Consider the following 11,087-nt stretch of genomic DNA (forward strand, 5'->3'; position numbering starts at 1 on the left):
GTTCAATGTATGGGTTTATCTGTCTGTATAAGGCTATCGCCCGCGTCTCTTCTAGAGATGCTGCCATGTCTTCTCGAGACAAAATCTTTGTTCAGACTGAAATCGGTGCGGAAATCGTTCAGACTGTCTGAGTAGTGTGTGTGTGTGGGTCGATAACGACAATCGTTCAGTGTATGGGGGCCTTTAGACCTGACAGCTCGTTCAGGTTGCCCCAGGTCCCTCAGTGTGGAAGGGGGAAAGATGGAAAAGGCAAATTTACTTTCTATGTATTACAATAAATAAATTTACCAAGACGTAAATGATGCATTTACCTGAGGAAAGAAAGGCAATGGTGCGTCAAGCTGTGCATCAGAGGGGTATATATCCAAATATGTGAATGCTGTAGCCAAAGCGTTCCTCGTGAAGGAAAAATTCGAGCTGCAATTTCCGTACCGATCGTTCCAAATGACTTTCTTTGCGTAGACGCGTTCTGAATTCTACATTCAATTCCGGTTTCCCCCGATTCGTCCAATCTATTTCCCCTTACTATACAAATTACTACTTAATTTAGGACTAACCAACGCTTTTAATTCCCCAGACAATTTTCATATATATAAACCCCAGTTCCAGCTGTTTTTGGTATATATGAAAATAAAAGGTTGCAAAGGAAATGTATGAACACGTAAAAGACGAAAACGTACAATGATAAAAATGGTTTATATTTTATACCCCTTTTCTAGCCAAATTTCTTCGACCTCATCTTTCTTAGGGCATACAGACGAGCCGTAAATTCGTCACTTCTCTTTGGCCAAAGTTAGAGCAATAGATGTTTGAGAGAGAGAGAGAGAGAGAGAGAGAGAGAGAGAGAGAGAGAGAGAGAGAGAGAGAGAGAGAGCAGCTGATTGAGAAATTGATAGCCGGGTGATGAGGAGAACGCGGGAATAACAAATCAGATGATGTGAACAATACGGGAACTGGGAATCGGAATGATGCGGAGAACACAGTAGTCAGCAAATCAGATGATGGGAAAATAGGAATAACTGGAAATTAGATGACGTGGAGATTTAGCAAAAGAGGAAAGATCACAATATCTCCCAGTCTGTGTAAAGAAACGAGGAGCAGCTGGTCTTGGTGATGGCAATCTGTTGATGTCAGGCAAGCCTTTTCAAAAGTGCTACGGTCTTTTATATAGACACTGTATTTAATTTAGCATCTGTTCCCTCAGATGTTGAAAGACTGTTTTCATTACCTTGACCATATCCAGCTTTATTTCTCCTTGATTTGCAAATTTAGAGGCTTAATCACTTGTTGTTACCCGAATCTACCAATAAAGCTTGCGTTTTGATATATATATATATGTGTGTGTGTGTGTGTGTGTTAATTAACATCCTCAACTCCATGATTTGCACATTTAGACTTAATTACTTGCTGTCACCTGACTCTTTCAATAAAGCTTGCATTTGATATATATTATATATATATATATATATATATATATATATATATAAATATTATATGATATATATATATATATATAATATATACTATATATATGTTTGTGTGTGCGTGTAATTACATCCTCAACGCAAGAAAGAAAGGTGTGGAAATTAATATCTAGGGTAGATTGAATAGCAGATAAATAGAGTAGCTGCGAGGAACAATGGGGAGGAACACCACCTTCACAAAACATCACAGCTGACAATAATAAAAAGAGAAGGGCGTCAGTCAGGAAGTCTTCCAGTTCCACCACAATCCGAACTTCCAGGGAAGGGGAGACATTCTGGACGTTGCTCTCTTCCAGTCTCACCATACGAAGGACAAAAATATCAAATAGAATGTTCAGCTTTTAAGCAATCATAAAACACAGACAAATTTACGCTTTGACTAACATACAAAATAGAGATGAATGAACATTTTCAATGCTTTAAGAATATTAAATACAAATCACATATATAAATACATTTCCGAACAGCGCTACGAAATACAGCACTAAATATTTACGAAACATTTCCTCAAAATGTCAGGATCATTTTAGCTCACAAGTCTACTAGCCAACTAAAACTTTCTGAAACAAATCAATGAAACCTACACTTGGCATTGAGTACATAAAACCTTTCGGTAACCCCGTAAAAGTCGGGTATATCTTAGTTTAACCTGACACTGAGCTTATTAACAACTCTCCTAGGGCTGGTCAGAAGGATTGCATTATTATTTACGTGGCTACGAAGCAATTGGTTACTTAGCAACGGGGCCTACAGCTTATTGTGGGATCTGAACTACATTATATCGAGAAATGAATTCCTAATCACCAGAAATAAATTCATCTGGTTCCATACTAGCAGCACCGGGGAGCGAACTTGGGCTACCAGATTGATAGACGAGTACACAACCAACTTGTCCAATGAGGAACTCTAAAAAAAAAAAAATCCTTTCCAAATATAGCAGCTCTCAGAGAATTTTCCCAGGCATGATAATGTTCCTTTGAACAAAAAATAAAACTAAAATAGAAATTAAGAACATTACAGGAACTTTTCATAGTAGCTCTTGTTCTCTCTGGCGCCACGACGGAAGACCAAGGTTCTCGTGTCTCCCATTGTCTCTCTCCTTCAGAGCAAGTTTCCCATTCTCCCTTTCTTAGACTCTTAGACCAAGTTTCCCATTCTCTCTTTTTAAGAGCAAGTTTCCCATTCTCCTCCTCCTATAGACCAAGTTCCCATTCTCTCTTTTTAAGAGCAAGTTTCCCATTCTCTCTTTTTAAGAGCAAGTTTCCCATTCTCTCTTTTTAAGAGCAAGTTTCCCATTCTCTCTTTTTAAGAGCAAGTTTCCCATTCTCTCTTTTTAAGAGCAAGTTTCCCATTCTCATCCTCCTATAGACCAAGTTCCCATTCTCTCTTCTTTATTTCTTGGCCATTCCCTCCTCTTTGTTAAAGCAAATAGAACAACACCTCACCTCACGGGATCGGGGTCCACACACAACTAAATCCTGACCCACATTATGGAGGCGGGGAGGGGATGGATGAATATGGAATCGAGGCTCACTCAAATTTTTGGCGAAATAAAGATGAAGTTTGGACGGACGGGATAAAGCATACATCATATTATAGAACGGTCCATGACTACTCACTGATGCGTTTTCAAATGAGAATTTCTGTACTGTTCAAGCCTACAAAAATTGTAGGTCGATACGAACATAAAATGGGAAAAATTAACAGACATGCAATTCAAACAAGCAAGCACAACAGAAAGAGAAAGAGATAGAGAGGAGCACCTGAAGCCCTGCTGCCCGCAAGAGAGAGAGAGAGAGAGAGAGAGAGAGAGAAAATCTTGAACCATACGAACACAACTATTTCTGTGCTGTTTGAGAGAGAGAGAGAGAGAGAGAGAGAGAGAGAGAGAGAGAGAGAGAGAGAGAGGTAACCAACCGACGTCCAGACACGTCCCAGGACGTTAAAAATATGAACGGGAGAAAAACCGCATAAAACAAATATCGGGCACATCTTGGCCCGTACCAAAACCTCTCGAGTATGCTCCGAAATGCCGGGTGGGCGACGTTAAAGATGAACCATCGGAACACACTGTCCGAATTCTGACATTCAAAACGAGACGCCCATAACCTCCTACTCTGGGCAATCATCCATATCAAATATGGCAACACTGCTGATGGCCTGCGAATACCTGAATTAGCATAATCTAACTAATGCCAAGAGTCATAGTTTTTAACAATTTAACAACGACTACATAAAGGTGAGTGAGTCAGCAATCACACCATGGGGAAACTAGTAAAGTATTTTTTTTTAACAAGTTGCGATATTCACCTTATGCTGCATTGCAGGTGATTATTCATGGCATCTTCACTTTCAACTCAAGTTTATGTCAAATTTATCACACATTTAATACATAAAATGGTGTACGTTATCCCGTCACCTCATTCATTCAAAGCATTTCCGACAACGAACACATTTCAAGGTGAGGGTCTCCTGTTTTCCACCAACGAGAAAAACTCTTGAAGACGACTGATCAGTCACTGAGAACTCTTGAAGGGGTTGTGTCCCCTTTCACTGACAGCGTCCTATTTTCAAATATCATATGATGGTGTTGACTTTAACGGAATACATTGCCTATCTGTCTGTGGAATACATTCTACAAAATGGATGATCCCACAATGCACATTCTTTGACGTAAGTGGCCATGCAGAATACTGTGCTAACTTCAAGCAAGAAATAACTGAGCAGGGCATATATATCCTTCAGAACGGATTCAGCAGTTTAACCGAACAACTTCCCTGCAATCTTTTTGGAGTCAGGTTAAAAGAAACTACAGAAAATCATCTGCAGCATCTCCAGTAGCGCGAGGGTTCCAAAAAAATACTAATGACAAATATATATAAATACGTATATGTCAAAATCTGGCATCACTTGCCCAGCGATATAGAACACCAGCAAAAACCATATCACCTACTTCTCAAACATCTCACCTCATTGGAGAAGTTGAAAAAGTCACAGAGAAGGCAATAACCAAACATTTAACCAATAATGATCTCCCACCCAACTAAAGGCTTACACACTTAATCACATATTGCTATTATTTCTCAGACGATAAACTCCTATTCATAAGGAACAAGCCTACAGGGGCCACTGACTAGAAATTTAGACTTCCGAAGAATAATTATAGTGCTCTTTTGAAAGAAGTTACACGAGATAGGAGGAAATACAGAAGGAGGCGGCAAGTTGTTAGAAAAGAATAAATAACAAATAAAAACAAACTAGTCAACTATTGCACAGGGTGAATTGTTTTAGGGAAGTAGGCAGTAAAGCACTGCATCTCCGCTTGAACTTTTGACGTTCTAATTGTACAATATCCTCGACGACTTCCACATCCCAACACTGTGAAAAATAAAAGACCTTTGGAACTGAGAAGTCTGACGACTTGGCTCAGTTCCTGCCACGTTGAAAGACTCGTAAATTAAGCCTATACTGATTTAAGTAGGTTGCCATAGACACATCTTTTCCAAAGAGAGAAAAGTAACAAAACACTGCACATACGAACAATTCTAATAAAACCAATTAATGACAACTGCCCACCAATAGGCTCTCTCAACCAAGCTAATTATGGCCACAAATGAAACTTAAAGATGCATGACCTCCCATACAATGCAAGACTAAAAGCAATGAAATTTGGCGTCGTGTATTGTATAACAATGAATAGTACTGGAAGTTCCATACAGCTATAAAATCAAAGGCCCAATCCTAACATCAGACCTATCAAACCCAAAACTTCTGCCCTTCTATTCCATCATAACCGTAGACCTAGTTTATAAAAATTAATATTGCAGTATTTTATACCATAAAACAGCCCAAATTTGCTCTCACAGTCTCTACTTTACACAATTGCTCACAGTGCTTCGACTTAATTATCATAAATAACTCGACACAAATTTAAATATAAGCTAAACAAGTTTCCAGACAGGATGAGCCATGACGTAATGAAATGGCCTCATCAAAAACCCCCAACGCAGGGCAGAACTGCATAATATTGAGTTTTCTCAACATCACTCCTCAATCAGTTAGGCTGAAATGACAGTTGAAAACTCTGTAAAAGCAATATCATATTACAAAGCATTTGGGAAATGTGCCATTAAAAGGAATTTCACTACTACAATGAATGTTCCTCGGGTGTTACACCTACAATCACTTTCCAATATGAGGATCCTTATTTTGCGACATGGCATCAAATATGCAGTTCTGCAATAAAAATAGCAATAGTACTAACTTCTTCTATCAGCATGAGCAGGCCGTAATTAGTCCAAAACATACTGGAATCGTGATTGCTTTACGGACAGTTGTCTCCCTATGATCAACTACATGCCTAAGATACCTTAGGCCTGTTCTTGAGAATAAATTATCTATCTGCAATGGTAAATATCTTGACCCATTCAACTGATTTATAAGTTGAAACTTTCAAACAATCCTTTCCTTGTTAGAGTAAGGACAATAACTTATTAGTGCAGTTATGTATATACCAAATAAATAAGCTGCTTCTTTTGGTATGTATCCTACGTAAGCAGAACTCTTGAGCAGGTTAATTCTCATAATCTTATTGAAACTTGGGTGAGTGCAGATATTAATCACCAATTACGGAGGTATCTGTTTTAGGTTTTAGGCCTTCTTTAAAAATGACATTTTTACTGGGTAAGTATAATTAACGTTTTAATTATACTTACCCAGTAATTATATAGCTGATTATATAATTACTGGGGAAGTTGTATAATTCAAACTATGTGTATATTAGTGTTCTTGGTATGTATACTAAGTGCTGATCCCATGAAATATCAAACTGCGCCTGTAGAATCTGAAAAGCGTTGAAACTGCTATTTGAAAGTTCATGACCTGATCCAGCAGTAAGCTATGCATTCCCATGATGGTGTGGCAACAGTGATGATTTTCACGCTTTATTTCTCTGCTGGAGCCTAAACAGTACTATGCATTTTAACATTATATCAGACTTATTTTCAAGTTTTAGATAAAAATAGTTATCAAACAATGGTTGTAACACAAACAATTAACAGTATACCAGTCAAATAACACTGGTTTACTGGCTAAATAAATCTACATAGCACAAGCAAAAAGTTCCAGTTCTAATGTCTTTACTTTAATATGTACAACCAAGTGTAATCTGCTAGTAGTCAAAAGGATAGGATAACAGCCTTTGTAAGATAGCTCATAAGACAATTTTTTAGACTTCTGCATTCAGTCAAAAATATGAACCACTTGGTTTTCAGGCTACAAAGTTGTTTATGAGGAAGAAGATTGAAGTTTCAATTAATTTTTACTTAAGGTATTGCTGTGATTACCTATGTTTACTGCAATCTCATATAAACATGCTCATTTTTATACAACGTTTGCACAACTGTCAACATATCAAACAGTCTCTAAAGCCTGGACATCTGTGGATGATGCTTTCTAAGACAAAATATTCTGAAAATGGCACCATTATGAAGTCATAATCAACAGGAAACATGCTGATAGAGAAGAACATTAAAACTTTAGTGTGATAAATGACTTTAACCAGAGCTCAATCATATTCTGGAATTTTCAACTAGCAAGAGACAACCTTGAAAATGCCACAAAACATCCCTCAAATTGAAACCTGGCAGTGATAAGACAGACATCTCAAATGAAGCCGCTGGCAGTGATGAGACAAACATCACAACTAAGGAAACTTGGAAATGATGAGGCAGAAAACATCTCATACAAGGCAACCTGGCAGTGATGATGGAGCTCAAATGATGCAACCTCACAGTGATGAAGCAGAAAACACCTTGATTGATGCAACTAGGTGATGATGAAACAGAGCTCTCAAATGAGGCAAATTAAACATCAAATAATGCAACCTGACAATGGTAAGAAATGATACCACAGCTGAAATAATACAGCCTGACAATGGTTAGAAAAGATAACACATCTGAAATATTGTGCAGTCATGCAGTGTCCAGTTCCTGAACCTTTGGGATTACATGCAGTTTCCTTAATTAAAATTACATTACATATCCCAAGCGAATGCCAGCAGTAGCATCACTGGTACTTCCCCCAGTTATGAATATGTTAGTCAGATATCAAACTCTGTTACAACTTATAGCTTATACTTTTGGAAGCTTACAAAGCTTTGGCACATCTGAAACACACATATCTGATATATTGCCCCATTAAGAGCAAATTTCAAGCAGAGGAGAACCTATGGTAGTGTAAAATTGACATGTGCAAGAAACATCTACCATCCGATGGATATTGTACAGTGGGGTTTCATTTAAATATGGGTTAACATTAACACGCTAAACATGAATTCTCTAACAAATTCATTCACCAATGATTATTTTGCTGCAACATTGTTTGTTTGTTTAGTACTGCAGCTATGGTGGTAATCAATAATCTTTACTTTTACTCCAATATCATTGTTACAAAATTATTTAACAAGACCAACAAATCGCAATTCTAGATGCTCACAGGGTTTGCCGTAAGATTTTTTCTAAATGAGAAATGAAAACTGGTGGAGGGTAGCATGAAAAAGTCGGATACCTAAAAAGAAAGAGCCCAACTGGAGGATAAAGAATAAGAAGCAGAGAGCAATGAAGATAAGGACCAACAGGACAGAGCAAATAATGTTTAACAACTTCAGCATAATACTGTAAACAAGACATTCTGGTAATGGCCTACAAGGAAAATTTAAACAAAACTAGCATAACATGAGAACAGAAATGGTAATTTCCACAGCAAAAGCACAACTATATAAATAATAATAAACATAAAATATAAAAACCACTGGGCAAATAAAGTCTAAGCTATCACTCATCAGTAATGCAGACATGTGTTTATGACAAATAAAGCCTACAGCTTTGATATGATGCCTATAGCTTTATAAGCAATTAAGAAAAATCTATAAAATTATCTTTGTATATTTGGATCACCTGAAGAAAAGCGACCCCAACACACGCTAGGGTCGCTTTTCTTAAGGTGAGGAATTAACAGGGGTTACAGTAAGGCCGTGGCGAAACTGCGCTTTGCGCCTTATCCGCATATTTAAAGATTCTTGGCAAGCTCAGTATGTTCTGGCAAGAGGTAATATTGTGCTGCGCGTGCTAGCCACAGGGGTTACAGTAGGTTTGATTATTTTTGTACTAAAATTGCAAGACAATACGCTTTTAATTAACTATTGATTAACCAAACAAAAACTTCTTTCAGTTTTCTTCTGAAGATTGAAAAAGAAACCCACAAATTCACTTTGTAAATTGTTTACTTCTAAGTATTTACATTTAGTTTTACTCCACACTGTGGAGTAAAAATAAATGTAAATACTTAGAAGTAAACAAGTTACAAAGTGAATTTGTGGGTTTCTTTTTCAACTATTGATTGTTTGTCTAAATTTGTGTTTTTAACAAATGTTTAATAAAGTAGTTTTTAATGAATATATATCTATATTTTTTGCTCCTTTTTTCTATAATATTATGAGCTAAAGTGAGTCACCTAAAGATTGGAGACACCAACAAGCTGGGGTTGTTTATCTTCAGGTGAAAAATATTGGGGTCGCTTTTCTTCAGGAGAGGTTAGGGGTCGCTAATCTTCAGGCGATCTGTATATTTTACACAAGTCTTTCAAATATTTCAGGTCCATTCTGCTATCTCCTTCAAAACATCTATGTACACTCAACAGAATCATGGATATTTCAGCTTTGTTTAAGATATTTGTCACTTCTTGGGTATATATGTACCACTTGTTTAGCATTTACTCACAAATTACAACTGTATGACACCTTCAGGTGGACTATGGAAGTCTCCCTGAGGATGTCATGCAATTGGAACTTTAAAATTTCAAGTGAAGATGTAATGCATTACTATCCTATTGATATTCTCCTTGAATTTAATACATATGTATTTATTAATTCATCAATTTATTTTCTAATAAGAGATCTCTTCTTTCTGTATTTCCCTCCACCTTCTTTTACTTCCTAATAAGCACCATATTCTTAGGAAGCTTGAATTTCAAGTCAGTGGCCCCTGTGGAATGAAATGGAATATAGTTTAGGCCAAAGGCCAAGTGCTGGAAAAGAAATTGATAGTAGGTAGGATTGAAAGGTGTGGTAACTGGAGGAAAATCACACAGTTGCACCATAAAACAATACTAGTTATGAGAGAATGGTTAGCAAGATGGAAGAAATATGAATGGAGGTATTGTAAAAGGAATGAAAGGGGTTGGGGTTGCAGCTAGAGGTCGAAGAACCTTTAGTAATGCCTACAGTGCACCCTGTGGGCTTCTTCCATATGAATAGGGTTCATTTTCTGAATATTAATAATACAAGAAATCCTTTCCCACCAAAAAAGTAACCAGCCAAAAAAATTACACAAGATGTTTCTGATCATTATTTGCACAAAATAGCTATACATACAACTGCAGCGGTTGCATCCTGGGTAATGGAAGGAGGTTATGGGTCAAAGAAATGAAGCCCCAAGCAGGCAAAACTGAGCAGCTTAGGATAGGTAATTCAGGTTAGGCAGAATGCCTACGCTAAGCATAATAAGACTATCAAGGTTAGCCTTAGCTAGGTACTAGCTAGCTATAAACCTTCAGAAGGCTATCTTGACTCAAATTTTGACCTAAATGGAAATAATTGGACCACCAAGCTGCACGAGTTTGCCTATTCAACCAGCTATATGTGACATAACCTCTACTGGAACTAAGCCTATGCCACATTAGTGTGCCTAGCTTCCAAACTCTAAAGTACTATAGGCTAGCTAGCCTAACTACTACTAAGCTACAGCCGGTAGCCTAGGTAATGCATAGGCTAAATATCAATTCAGGTACCGCCTTCTGTGTCATGTAATCATATAAAAAAAAGCCTATAGGAAACAAGTGTGCCCAGGATCCGCTCTCCTAGCCTAAGCATGGGTTAGGTATTAGCTAGAGGTAGGCTTTCAGATCCTATGCTACGCTACGGGACAGGCCAACCTATTCTAAAGTCTACCTAGGTTGACCTTTATCTGAATTCGTTTCACCTAGCCTGCATTTCACTATCTAATCCACAAGAATATCTACGGCACAGACCTTAAGCTACCCCAATAGCTATAGGCTCCGTAGGATACGTTGGCATGACCGAGATCCTTCTGCAACAAAGTAGGATATCCTAAACAGACGTCTAGCTCTCAAGCTTTCCCAAAATGGTACATTGCACAAATCAAAATAACGTCCGTGACCACGGCATTACAGCAACAAAAGAAACAAAAAGGATACAAACCGTCTAGAATTCGGATTAAGGATACGTCAGTATTACCGTAACTCTACCGTCACTGTTCTCTTTCAAAACATCACTGTTCTCATTGACAGTCCCACCCTAGAGGGTCGGGTAAGACTTCACTGCGTCCGCACGCTAAGAAATATTTCTCCATACGATTCTTTCATTAAAGAAAGAACCCATTGGATTAATATATTGAATTGTTTTCCTGGAAATTATTTATTATTTGCATAAGTACCTATAAATATTTCCCGGAAATTCAAACTTCGCTTCTCATCTAAATGGAAATTTTATAACATCATTTGTAATTGCTTAGAAAGAATCGGAGA

The 11,087-nt window shown here is 37.5% G+C and overlaps 1 protein-coding gene across 5 annotated transcripts in view; it reads right to left on the reverse strand.

Moving 5' to 3' along the window:
• LOC135217884 (catenin alpha-like) overlaps positions 1 to 10,887 on the reverse strand; it is a 119,563-nt gene extending 108,676 nt beyond the window's left edge. For 3 of the 5 annotated variants that reach the window (XM_064253912.1, XM_064253915.1, XM_064253904.1), the window contains exon 1: positions 10,762 to 10,881. The gene's annotated coding sequence lies outside the window, so the exon portion shown is untranslated. Of the gene's footprint in view, positions 1 to 10,761 lie in introns of all 5 variants that reach the window. The other 2 variants (XM_064253916.1, XM_064253913.1) reach the window with 1 other exon arrangement.
• Between the last annotated feature and the right edge of the window lie 200 nt (positions 10,888 to 11,087).

This window comes from Macrobrachium nipponense, chromosome 9 (genome assembly GCF_015104395.2).
Source record: "Macrobrachium nipponense isolate FS-2020 chromosome 9, ASM1510439v2, whole genome shotgun sequence".
NCBI lineage: Eukaryota > Metazoa > Arthropoda > Malacostraca > Decapoda > Palaemonidae > Macrobrachium > Macrobrachium nipponense.